Below are 14,207 nucleotides of genomic sequence, written 5' to 3'. Positions count from 1 at the left end.
TTTCATTTTGTCGACGGTTTAAGAGATATATTTGAAAGCGTATTATTATAAGTGCAATCTCGAACAAGTACTTGAAAAGTTGTTCGAATATCAGCTGACAGTCGGCTATAGTGCTTAAAGAAAAAAACACGATTTACACAGAAATAATCATATTCCTTATAAAAATATTTCATTCTCTTGAAAAATAATGATATTTCGCATTGATAGTTATAAGCAGTTAAGAGGTATTTACACAAGATCTCTTAATGTTTTCATTGTTGTCAATGGATATATCACCTGTTGGTGTATCAGTATTCGCGGGAAGGTAATTTATTTTGGACAGAAGAATCCGCGGTACGATGTCCATCTCATAGAAACAGTTACTTGTGAATGTTATCGCTATGATAAAGTCTTTCTCTTTTCAAACACTACTATCAGGAATTCGTTTGTGGTATTGTTATAAAATGTAGGCAATAAATATGTTTCAACCAGTGTGTCATTATCAGAACTAAACTGAATGTATGTTAGCATATTCCTGTTCTTGCCGGAAATTAGTATTTCTGTGATGTGCAATTGTCAAATTGAAGTCTTTCGCTGATGCATGATTGTTTGAAATAAGTGTGTCAAAGGTATTTTTTACTGTAAAAAATAAGTAGTTCATCAAATATGAAACATATCATCTAATATTCGAGCAATAATGGACTTTTGTCGGTGTTTCAAATATTCAAGGTTTCACGGCTTGGTGCAAAAGGGATTATTTTACTGTGAGTTATGAAATAAACTTGTGTTTTCATTATTAATTAAATTTTTTTTCAAAGTTTTATACGAGAATGATAAAAAAATAATCATTCGGAAATGGCAACCTTTTACAGATGCAGTAAAAACAGTGAAAAAAGAAAAAACACGAAAGAAAAATGAAACATTAAAAATTTTCATCTGGTAGGAGATACATCTATATATAAGGAAGCAGAGAAACACGCAAAATTTTATTTCAGGAGAGAGAAAATAACAACAACAAAGTTCCGGGAAAAGTTCTGTGAGTATTGCATGTTGAAATCATTTAAGGATGCAATGAGTTCCAGAGGTAGGATCCATAACGGGAACGATACTGAACTGTGCCCAAATTGACCAGGATGATTAGTGTGCATCAACGGCAAACCTGTCATTACAGGTCCATGTAATGACAGTCTTTGGCGTCATTATACAACTTTGCCTACCAAAGCTGACCAATTGCAATCCTTTATACTTACTTAGGTTTGATTGACTATGCCATTACAGAGATTGATTTTGATTGGTCAGCAATTGATGCCGGAAGTGATGGCACCAGTCGATTTGTGTGTTTTTTTCTGTTTTTTCTTTTTTAAACTCTCTAAATTCGAGGTGCGGAAGTCAGTGTTTATTGCAGCCTTGGTAAGTAAATGTGGTGTATTTTGATTTAAATAAATCCAGTTTAACACGAGACGGTCTGATGTCTTTGTTATTATGATATAAGCATGTCTACTGGCATTATAAAGACATCAACGATTTACCAATTTTTGAGAGGGGGGAGGGGGGCATTGAAAATGTATTCCATTAAGCAAGACTCGCGACGACAAAGTTAACTCTTGGAGGCTTTAGTGGTAAATCAAGTCAGTAAAAGAATACAGAGAGAAAACATCAAGACATCATGTACTCATCTGAGGGAGTCTGATCAATTTTTAATCTCCACTGTACACAGAAATGTGTTTGAGTATGAAAGAGTATAAAAGCATCACTTGTATGTACGTGCTATATATACAAGTGGAAAATAACAGACTTATCCATGTTATCAGATATGTGACAATTACGATATGTATATAATATGGCATTCTTCCCCTCTAAATTTTGACTTTTGCTTTGATCGCTATGGATTTTCCTCAGTTGCCACCTTCACTTCTAAATTTAGGTCCTTGGCATCAAGGATGAGACCTAGAAGGACGAAACAACTGTATGATGTAAATTCATTCATTACCTGTACTCACTTGTGTTTTTGTACAGTCATTGAAAAAGTTAAATGAATTGTGTAAATACGACTCTGAACAGTGAAAATAGAAACAATTGTTCCGCGGACTGATTGTAAAATAATAAAAATCGTTTTTTTACTTATGCAATTGACAGAGTAAACAGTCCAATATCTCAAGTCGATGATTACGTCTCGAAATATAATAATACTCACAAATTTCGGATTAAACCTGGAAACACGAGAACCAGGATATCAATAATTTATCTGACATTGCCGTTTGATAATAGTTGTTAGTCATTCCCTATTATCATAATAAAGGGGATGTTCTCAGTTAGGATGTCTGAATAGAAAACATTCTACAACACAAGATGTCACATGCTTTTCATTCCTAAGAAAGAAACCGCTATCTTATGAGCAGGGACACTGAAGTCAAAATTGCATGAAGTCATTTTTTCCAATCCTAATTTTCATTGATTAAGATCCATACCTACATCTTATATTTACAATATAAAATCTAGGCCCTTGGCATAACTAAGAAGTCCTATTAACAGGAAACAACTGTTCTTAACTCTAAATTCTGTCGTAAAATTTGTGTCAGCGGAAATTATTTTCCTTTTTTGAGCATTAAACCTTCTAGTAAACATCTAATTATAAACTCAACAAGGGATTAATATCCATAAACCACTTTTTGAAAAGCCTTCTTCAACAGAAGACAAAAATGAAGTCGCGAGCTTGACAGAGCGTTTTACTACTTTTTTACACAGAGTAATCGAAATCGTTAAAGACAAGAACATCTAAGGTCGTGGTTATAATGGCATCTAATTATGGTTAATTATGTCATTGATTTCTGAGGCTTTACAAAATATAATATACTTCTATGAACTTTACAATTAAAGCATCGGGATATTTGCCTCTACTTTCCTAGCCTTTAGGCAAATTCCAAGGCAAATACAATTGATATTGTCACATTTATACTTGATCTCTAGAAATATATGGTGACACGCCTTCAAACTACCAATGTGTATGACACAGATATCAGATAAGCAAGGATATTGGATCTTATCCCTTCATATATTGTCATTTTATTATTGCGCTGACAAAACATATCAAAAGTGAAACTTTGCAGAGAATGTCAACAACTTGGAGCATATGTAGCGATGATTTGAACATTTAATCATTACCTTAAAACATTAAAATCAACTTACTTATTCTAATCTTAATAACTAATTAATGGTCGTTTGACGATTATAAATATTCAAAGAGACATAAAAAAACTGAGAATATGAAGCATTCAACTAAGGTTTACATAAGGTTCTACTCTAATTCTTAACTTGTATTAACGTGGGGGAGTTATCACACCATCGATTAGATCAACAGTCTATTTGAACTACTGTGAATGTCTCATGATTTTAAACAAAGATGTGTAATGCCCATTCTATGCACGATTTCGATTGATTTTTGTATTTGCATAACAAAAACACGGAATTTAAAAGTAATACCAAATATCAGATTTTTTAATGGTAAAAATGGCTTTGGTAGAGTGTCTTTCTTAATATCACAATTCTGGATGTCAACAAACTTCAATCAAAATGTCAACATTGTTATTGCAAATAGTTAATAAGAAGATGTTTCTAAAATCTACACGGACATTTAGTGCTTGTATACAGCTGATCAACGATCCCCGACATTGTGACGCCCCTACCTATACCTAATTATTTAATCCTGGGGTTCGCCTTTTGAATTCCGATACAATTTGACGGGTGTGTAAAAAGATGAGTGTGTTTCAATAAGGATATATCAGCACAATATTACATTGACAACACAGACCTATTGTAACTATCTTCTTGAAATCGTACTGACTGAAAATTTACACGTACTTCAGAGAAGTCACATCATTTAGAACATTAAAGCATAGTCAGATGGCCCCTTTTTAACTGAAGTAGTTTACTAATTAATTTAAAACAAAACTAAATATATAAACATATTTTTGTTTTTATCGTTTTATAAAGTTTTAAATACGAGACGAAAGACATATAAAAGAATTCCAATATTGTTGGAAATATCGAACACTAAAGTTGGAAAGTTAGTTGTTAAGTTAACAATGCTGCGCTCATTGTGTTCAACAGATATGATGGTATTGTTAAATTCTTAACTTTTTTAATTCAACATTTAAATTTCTTACGGCGTTTCATCACAAGCAATGCCATTCCACGAAGTCAATATTGACTTTTCTCCACTTTATAGTCACGGACAAATGATTTATTTAACGAATTCTTCAACACGAAACGATTTATTTTAAAAGTTGTTGGCTGTCGGTTTGTCAATTCCAGCTTCCAATATTTTAAAGATTTGTCAACCTTCCATACAAGCGTAAAACATAATTTAACCATTTTCACCTATAAATGGATTGTCTTTATACTCGTCGTTAGCTTATCCGTCAAAATTACTTGTTTGGATTTTAGAAATTATAATTAATGTTGAGTTGTTTAATAAACTAAAACATAATATGGAAAATACTACCTTTTCAATGAAAAGTTGAAGAAGTGGACCGACCTTATAAAACTCCTTTAACGCCCATAATATACAACTTTGGTATATTCATATAAACATTCAAATTAAAGGCTTAAATCGTTTTGAAACACCTCATCAACCACGAAGGAAAATGTCTATTTTTGAAACAGTTATTTTATGGACATTTTCGGGGTGAAAATAATAATAAAGTATAAATCTTTGAACTTCCCTAGGCGTGGATAAGTGACAGCCTACTGAAGAGTTGTATACCGCCCATATATTTGGTGTAACGGTGAGCATGTTTAATTTTCCTAAACACAATTAAAGGTCCTACCCCTTTGTATTAGAGCTTGCAAAAGCACAAGGAATCTTCAAAAACATAATTAAACAAACCGTCCCTTTTGTTGCACAAACTGAGGCGCTTCAAATGCTCTATGTTATTAGATGCCCGTGTTAAGCGTTTGCCAGCTCGTTAGGGTAGGCAATAGCTTCATTACTCACGTTCATTCCAAGTTAAGTTGATGTTTTATATGTAATATTTCATCACATTCTGTAGCCTCGTTTTAATTAATGAAAATATCGTGCGTTGTCTCCAGTTCCAATCATTAAGATGTTTTATTTTATCAATGAACGCTATCATATTTCTAGCTTTTTTAAGATGTTGAGTAAATAGGATAACAACGAAATGAGTTTTATTGCATTTGCTGAATATATATCTAAAATAGCTGGTGCAGTTGATATGGGTCCATATTTATATAATAATTGTAATGGCTTCCATTACAAGAACAGTTTTCTACATTAAGTTATATATATCATATCTAACGTCATACAACTGCCTTTCACTAAAAACAACTGTTATTCACCGGAAATTCACGTGTATATAGTTCTTGAATGACAAATATTTAGTAAAGGTTTTACCAAAAATTGAATCTGTATCAAAATTTCAAGAGTTTGGCCATAATCGCAGTCCTAGCACAAAAGTGACCTTGATATGGTAGCCCGTTTGTGCACATAGTTCCACAACAGAGCCGCTAATTGAGAATAGAGAAAATAATATTTGTTTGCTTGCCCAACGTTATAAATTGTAATAATCAATTGAAACAAGTGGAATAATTAATAATCCGTTTTCTGAAATGAATAATTTGTGTTTAAAAGGGAAATCAGATTCAGTGTGTATTAACTATCACCTACCGCCCATTCAGGTGTTGTTCTGATTGCCTGTGTTCTTTCATTTTAAAATGATATGCTACCTTTTTTACGGTATATTCAAGGGCGTCAATAAATTTGGTCGTTTTGTCATTTCCCCGGATTTCCTCATTATAATTAATTGTATTTTGTCATTTAGTTATTACATTATGTGATGTATTTCAAGATTTTTATTAACAATTTATAAAAAAAAATTGCTGTAATGAATATGAAATAGTGACATTCACCTAGAAAAAATATGGCTGCAGGTTTATACTAACCTATTAAATCTCGTGGTAATAAAGGACATGATTTTAAGAAACTACTAATTTTCAGTTCCTTGTAGAATCGCGGGGTTCATTCTCTATCTTTGACCTGGATGATCACGAGGAATCCTTTATTTTGATATTAGAGTGGTTATTCAACAATACTGGAGCATTTGTACGCTGACAATAGTGTTGTGCAGAGATTTCCAATAGGTAAAACGTTAATACCAGTTTCCAGTGTCAAAGAACAAGATCACAGGAACGCAGTTTAAATGTAGCAAAGATGGTGCCTGATGTGATCGTTACGTTTTCATTCAGTATATGCTTCAACACTTATCACAAATAGAAGTGTTACAGAAAACAAGATACCCACGAATAGGACTTTTTCTTTTGTTTACGCGGAATCCTCACCTGAGTGGAAAACATCAACAGTTTTGGACTGTGAGAATGCTCGCATATGTCATTTGTATATAAAAACAGCATTTTGTCTTGAAGCATCTACACATTTCAGGTTAAAATAAACCGTACCAAGCCAGTTCCAACAGGACAACACTTTAGCAAGTTTCAGGTATGTACAACAAATACCAGAGAAAATTTGATAAAACAAATATCCACACTTTCAGTTTTAAAATAGTTAATTAAGGTGGGATTTCAATCAACATGACCCAAGGACAATTAATACTTCAACATGTGTCATTATGATAATATAATTCCCAATACGTATTCATTCTCCTAGCCCCAGTCGGCGAGGTTCTTGAAACAGTGCAGAATTCATCACCAAATGGTGTCAATAGTGATAACTTAACCAAATATTGTTACAGTCCGTATGTTTTCTGTACTTCGCGGATAAATATGAATATGATCAGAAAAAAAAAACTGGTCAAACTTCATTTTTATGCATCATTAACAGTGATAACAAAATTAGGCTTTATTGTAAAAGGTCATTCACTTGGACAACTTGTAATAGCTGTAATAATCATTCTTTTGTAAAAGCTTATATCAAGAACTGAGATATTTTCAATATTTATTTGCATGATTTGATTTTTGGTGCGTTCGATTCTCACTAAAACCTAGTTGATAATGATGTTACTACTCTGGAATAGATGAATGGCATTAACAACCATTAATGAACATGTGTTTGTACCACAAATGTCGTTGGAAGAACAGGACGCTTACAATTCTGGAACATCATTTCTGCACTTTTTTGAGGAATCATAAATAATATATGAAATTTCTTTATTTCATAACAATTGCGAAACCAGTTTTTCCAGAGGACGTTAATCACTCTTTTGCCAGTGTGGAAGCGTGCGAGGGTTCTTACTGTCGGAGGAAACCCCGGACTTCTAGTGATACGCAAATGCAATATCATTGCGCCATCCGAGCATCCATATTTTGGATTTCCATGTATATCGTTCGTTCATACATTTTATTTCACCACATCTACTCGAATGAAAATTTTGCTGACATGTTAGTATTTTATTTGTGGTTTTATCCGATTGGAACAGTTTTTAACAATCTTTAAGAAGAATTATAATCCAAACTTGTATCAAACAATCCGAACATGGGTTCAAGTCCATCATATAAAACGGCAGACATCTGTGACTGTGTTTTGTTGAGAGTGGTTATATGACCTAAACGAACCAAGCCTCATCATTGATATTTTTGATGTTATCTGTCCTTTTCTGTGATGTAATATTTTCTACTGGAATTGAAATATGCTATATACAACACACGGGATAAAACGCTTAACAACTTTTGACTTAAATTTGCATAGATCCAGATTGATATTTGTCTAAAGTAACCGGAGTAAAGCAATTTCTTCTATATTGTTGAAACACCAGAAATGTATTTAGTTTACAACATCTAAAAGTAAGATGGTGGTAGACAACTTTTCAACAGGCGTAAAGTCGACTCAAGAACTGAAAAGTGACCTCCTCGCATGTGTATGCGGTACGGCACGTACACACATATTAAAGATTCTAACAAAGTGTGGTATAAATCAGGTCTGTCAACGGATTGGTTTAATATGTAAGTCCATAAAACGTTATCACAAGACTGACATCCCCTCCCTCTTCACCCCCTCCCCTTCTAAACCAACCTCCGTACACATTACAGGGGATTCTCTTGTGAACACGACCCAAGCCGTCTTACATTGTGACAGGGATGTGTTGGGAGTTGGCAAGCGAGGATAGGGTTTATTTGATTTCCTATGGAAGTGCCGTACTTTATATATGTAGTGAAGGATCTAACAAAATGCTCTCATCTCTACTTTCGTTTTTAATGTGTTTTGCAATTAACTTACCCATTATTTCAGATTTACGCTACAAATTTCTCTTTCATCCGAAAACTAAAGCCATCCGTTCTCTCGGTGTTGTAACTACACCCAATCATCGCGTGCTGCTATTACTCTATTTCAAGATAAATTTGACAAAGGGGAACATAAATGTGTTACCATTACGTTCCGTGTTTTTTTCTTTTAGTGGATAACCATTCCTAATAATATATGCACTCAGTGCTCTCACTTAAACCGCGCCAAAATTCTCGTGAAACTCTTTCGCACTTTTTTCATAGTTGCTCTGAAAGCTCTATGATGCACATTATATACATAACATCTGCATGTGTTTGCACTCGTATTTTTTACAAAGATGGCATGCTTATATTTTGCAGGTAAATTAATTAAGTAAACAGTAAATAGATGTTATTTACAGAGATACGATAAACGTTGATTTGTGTAATTCTTGGTACAACCTCTGCATCTAATAGAATATTATTTTATGTTATTTATAACATCCGAACTAACTGACTTGACAGAAGTATCATTAATTCACATCTTGGTGTATATTGGTGTTTCCTCTTTGTAGGAATGAATAAAAGCAACATTGTATTTCATATGTAGCAAACTTGCAATTTGCCGATGGGTGTTTCAAACCAGCCTAAATGTACTCACGTAAAACATTGGTAGTAAATTAATTGATTATGGGTGGAGTCAGCTGTCAGATATACCTGTCATTCTTATTCGGCTCTTACCTAGTTATATAAAGAACAGGTTACAGGGATGAAGAGGGTGCACAGTTTACTTCGTCTGCCACAATACTTCATCATTCGAACTTCCTAAAACAAATTTTATTACTGATATTCCATGCTCAGTCATTGTCTCTCTAGCAGTATTTCTGCAATCAATTCTACTACTTCATTGCATGCACAGACTTTGTATTTCATCTTAGGCAGAGTACTTGCAGGCTGTCAACAATCGCGATATCTTCTAATTTTTGTTTGTTTAGGTTAAAGAGGTTTAATGTTTGCGAAATCCAGTTCGTTGGTGAGTATGTAAGTTCCGTCATTTCGAACTAAAGCAAAATTCACAGATTGAAATTTAAATCATGCTACATGGGCAATAGCTTGTTGACTCTGATAACTATAAAAATTCCTAAAAGAAAGGAAATTGAGACACCTACACATGGTTATAGGGTCAAATCAAATTATTACAATTCGAACAAGTTGGTCTTGCGAGCCAAAAAGTGCTTGTGTTAACTTTCTGTTACCTTTGTGACTGAGGACAAAATAAAAAAAAAATCTACATATACACAGATAATTAATTCAAATACAGAATCAATGAAACTAGCGAAAGTTTTATTCAGAGACTCCTGGTCCTTTGTTTTGCAATGATACGCGTGATATCCTCCGCTTCAGCTGTCCGCAAGATGCTTTAGAATGCAAAACACTTATAATCGAAGCTGCAAATTCTTGCACTATATTGTCCTTTTTTGGGATTCATTAGTGATATCAGGGTCTGAAATTACTGAAATCTGTTATACGATTTAGAAAAAAGTTGTCTGAAATAAATATGAAAATATAGATACGAACCTGCATTTAACAACTATCTTTATTGTAGAAAGCATATATGTTTCAGCTGCAATTTAGAAGAGAGGAATTATACCTTTTCAGGAAATACAAGAAAAAACGAATAAAACTTGGAACACAACCTGGGCGTTTGACCATACAAACATCCGCTGTCTTTTTACACAATTCCGTTGAAACCATTTGTCAGCATCCACGATGTAACCTGATGGCAACGAGGATCCAATGGCGTTTCAAAACTGGAAGGACCAGTCTGATCTTGAAAAACCTTAAAAAAGAAAGTGAACCAAATGGAATATCTAAAAGAGTGTATGTAGTTGATGGTAGTGGCTAGCATAAGTAATGCTCTCTCTCACGGAGAGAGCCAGGATCGCCTGGAATAGGAGAAAGCATCTACCAACCGAGAAACCAAAGCGTGATAGATAACAAGAGTAATGCAAGCAGGATTGGTCTTGTCACGTTGGACCTAAGGACGAATGCTCATAACTCACTCAGTCAACAGGTTATACCGATCGTGTAGGAAAACATTTCTAACAAGCACTGAAAACTCGTTGAATCTCCCGATGTCATAACGCTACAGACAGGAGAAAAGATTTTGAAGGCAACACTTCTAAGAAATGTTTAAGGTTCGAATGTCACCAAGTAAAGAAAAACCAGCAAGACTATCCGAAAGAGGTAGATGACCAATACCGAAGTAGCAAAAATGCTAATTTTTCGTTGTCGATTTCGTTTCAGCCGTCATCTTTTCAAGACATATTACTCTATACTATTTGGATAGGTGGAGATTAGAGTTATTCCTGCTTAAATCTCTGTTTTGGACATTTTTACTGATATCAAAACTGCCTCGTGTTTCTAAGCAAATATACTTTTATCGAAATTTATGTCGAATGTGCTATTCATTTATGGATCTTTTGCACAATCTTCGAAATTGCAGCTGGTTGACTGTAGTCCCCGATGTTTGACGAAGCTTGCATCGCCACGTTTTAATTCTTTCGAATGGGTAACGTGTCAGAATAACGTGAGGTTCTTCTAAAATTATCAGATATGTGAAAATCTACTGATCTATGGGGCTAGTGCCCCCCATCATTTCACTTTAATATTTGTTTAGATCACTTTGGAATTCCTTCAGTCGCCACTTAGGTTTAACATTTTGGCTCTTGGCAACTGCTGTATGACACAGTTTAATTAATTGTTTCCAATTTTGTATCAAATGGTGCCATTCATTTGAGTAACTTTTGTACTATCTTGAAGTGTAGAGAAATTCTGAATCGAAATTGGGCGAGGAAGAGGCAGTCTGGCATTCAACTTTCATAAAAAACTAGTAAGAAATACAACCATCAAAGCACCTTTGCCATTATTGGTCAGCCACCTAGTTTCTTGACCACTGAGTTCAGCCACCAAGTTTCTTGACCACTGAGTTCAGCCACCAAGTTTCTTGACCACTGAGTTCAGCCACCAAGTTTCTTGACCACTGAGTTCAGTTTCTTTGCTTTGAACCACTGAAGTCAGCCATCAAGTGTCTTGTCTTTGAACAATCACCACTGAAATCAGCCACCAAGTGTCTTGTCTTTGAACAATCACCACTGAAGTCAGACACCAAGTGTCTTGTCTTTGAACAATCACCACTGAAGTCAGCCACCAAGTGTCTTGCCTTTGAACAATCACCACTGAAGTCAGCCACCAAGTGTCTTGCCTTTGCACAGCCACCACTGAGGCCAGTCATAATACTTCGTTGTAGTAATACTGTCATAGCCATTAAGAATTAATTGTGTAATATACTCAGAGAGCTTAATGCTTTAACTAGAATTTGGTATCATATTTAAATTTATTTTTTTGTATTTTAAACCTTTATTATTTGTTTAATTATTTCACAGGGGTATTGAAATACCATGGTCAGCCAAATAGAAAATAAACAAAAACAAAAGAAAAAAAACGAAAATGTTGACCTATATGAATGTGCTAAAGCCAGGGCAAAATATGTACAAAAGAAAGATTTACACGGAAATCGCTGAAACGTATCAGTGGAGTCAGACCAGAGGTTCCAGAAGGATAAAGGGCCTTTATAGTCAACGAATCAATTCAATGTATCACTGTGTATGATAACTTAAGGCTGAGGAGTGAACTTCAATAAAGAATTATATCGGTCGAATAAATTTATATTCTAAATAGATCCAACATTAAAAACTATAACAGTGGTATTTGAACTTTGAACTCATCTTTGGTAACCACTTTGAAAAATGTAAATATGTTTTTTGGTTGTAATTTATGCACTAGAATTACCTATATGTCTGACCTGTCCTGTTTATTAGTAGTGGTCAAATGTTAGAGACGCTAAAAATGAAAGAGAATAAGAATTAAAGTATATTATAATCAAAAATGTATAAACACAATTTATATACTGTTGTAATGTTTAAATATGTGTCGTAATACATGAAAAGTTTGTAAATATCTTAATTCTCAAAAACCACTTAAATATGACATTTTTACCCTCGCAATCACACTTTTACCAACGAGGGAGAGGAAACCCTGTCTTATATTTTACAGTACGTGTCTCGATATCACTGCAAACTTAATGTGAAACGAACAGAACAAATCTCGTTGCTGTTTATCAAAATCTGAAGATTTTTAGGCTTAAAATGCACAAAAACTCATACAAATAAAACACAATTCATGCGCAGTGATCTATTTGCTGAATTCAGTTGTCAATACTTCAAATGTAAGTAAACTTCAAATTTTTTTTTTATTGAAATAGCTCTTGCACTTAATGAGGCACTGAGATAAACGCCGAAAAAGTCGAGGTTCTCAGTATCCTTCATTTTCAGATTTACTGGACCGTAAAATCTGGAATATATATTTTATAAATAATATACACTGTATATGTCGAGGTGTTCGTTTAGTGGTCTATCTTCATAGCAAGTTTGGCTAAATTGAACGAGGGATCTAACTGTGATTTTTTTAAAAATTGAAATGTTGACGACGTCGGAAAAGTAACTGAATAAACTGGCTTCCTCAGCGGAGAAACAAAATTGTATCGAATTGAATTACTTCATGTAACTTATATCATAAGGCGGAATTTAGCTTTCAACGTATTTTCTAACCAAATATGATCCATTATTTTTATTGTTTATGATATTTCATGGATTGGGTCTGAGAACGTAATGTAAAATTGGAACACGGAAAGGACGCGAGAACAGAGGCAGCAAAAACTTATTAAAAAGAAGAATTTACATAATTTTCTATAACTTAATCATAAGTTATCTAAAAGGTGTTTGATGGACTTGAATAGTCATCCCGATTGGTGTGAACGTTTGTAATTCCGTCTCACACATTGTACCATGTGTTGCATAAGTTGTTCAATAAATAGCCCTCGAGACCATTTATTTATTTTACTTTTCTGTTATTCAAAGTTCTCAACCTCATGGCAGTATTTTCGAGTTTACAAAACTGCCAAAAATATACATCTACTGACTTGTGTGCAGGTTGTTGTCTGTATTTTTTCATCCAAGAAACATGGACCGAAAATGATAACAAGTCAATAACTACAGCGATATAACCGCGGTCTTTTCTTTTACTGATTATAAAGAAAGAATTCAAAATTGAGTCATTGTAAGTATTTAGCCTTGTATCGGGTTACTAATTATAAATGTTTACATGTTTAATAATTTAAAGAAAATATTACCTTCAATGAAAGGGACATAAATATTCTTTGATCGTGAACAAACAAAAAAGGTTTTATTGTCAGGAATTTTAATCTTTTTATGACGTATTCTCAAAAATTCCTACAAATTTTAACACGCGAATTTCGTAAACACTTTGTCTCACAATAAATGAAATGTAGAAAAAAAGTAATGAGTACACATCCATGAGCTGCTGCATTAAAACAAAGTGAAAACATACGATTGCTTAATGTATTTTATTGTTAAGAATTGGGTTAAGAAGTAATAACTTTATTCCAATATGAAACCATATAGAAAAACTCTAGTTGCACGTATCATAAAAAGCAAAAGAATTTCATTAAATAATTTTCATGATTTCAGTGGGTGTTTGAATAGAGGATGGGAACTATTTGAGAGGAGGGACTCGTTGATTTGCGTTACCACAGGACTTCTATATGTTTAGCTTCTTACCTAATGCCTCTATTACGCAGATGTTTAAACATAAAAGAAACTTGCATAATTTTCCATCCATTTACTCCTGTCGGGTAACTCAAATCATCTGGAATATGATGCGAGCGAGGGGAATTAATTAACTGTATTACGGTATTTATCCACATGAAAGAGAAACTCGTGTTTTGTCTCCCGTCCGTATATTTCATTTTATTTAATAAAAACAACATATAACTACGCACTGCATGTTCTAGTTATTTATACACCAAACGAAAACTTTTCTTAAGTATCAATTTTCGCCAAAATTTCATTTTATGAAGT

Source organism: Ylistrum balloti, unplaced genomic scaffold, assembly GCF_031769215.1.
Source record: "Ylistrum balloti isolate Yb309-2 unplaced genomic scaffold, AGI_CSIRO_Ybal_v1 Utg369590, whole genome shotgun sequence".
Classification (NCBI taxonomy): Eukaryota; Metazoa; Mollusca; class Bivalvia; order Pectinida; family Pectinidae; genus Ylistrum; species Ylistrum balloti.
The sequence above is the reverse complement of the archived record's forward strand: the minus strand, read 5'-3'. Positions refer to the sequence as shown.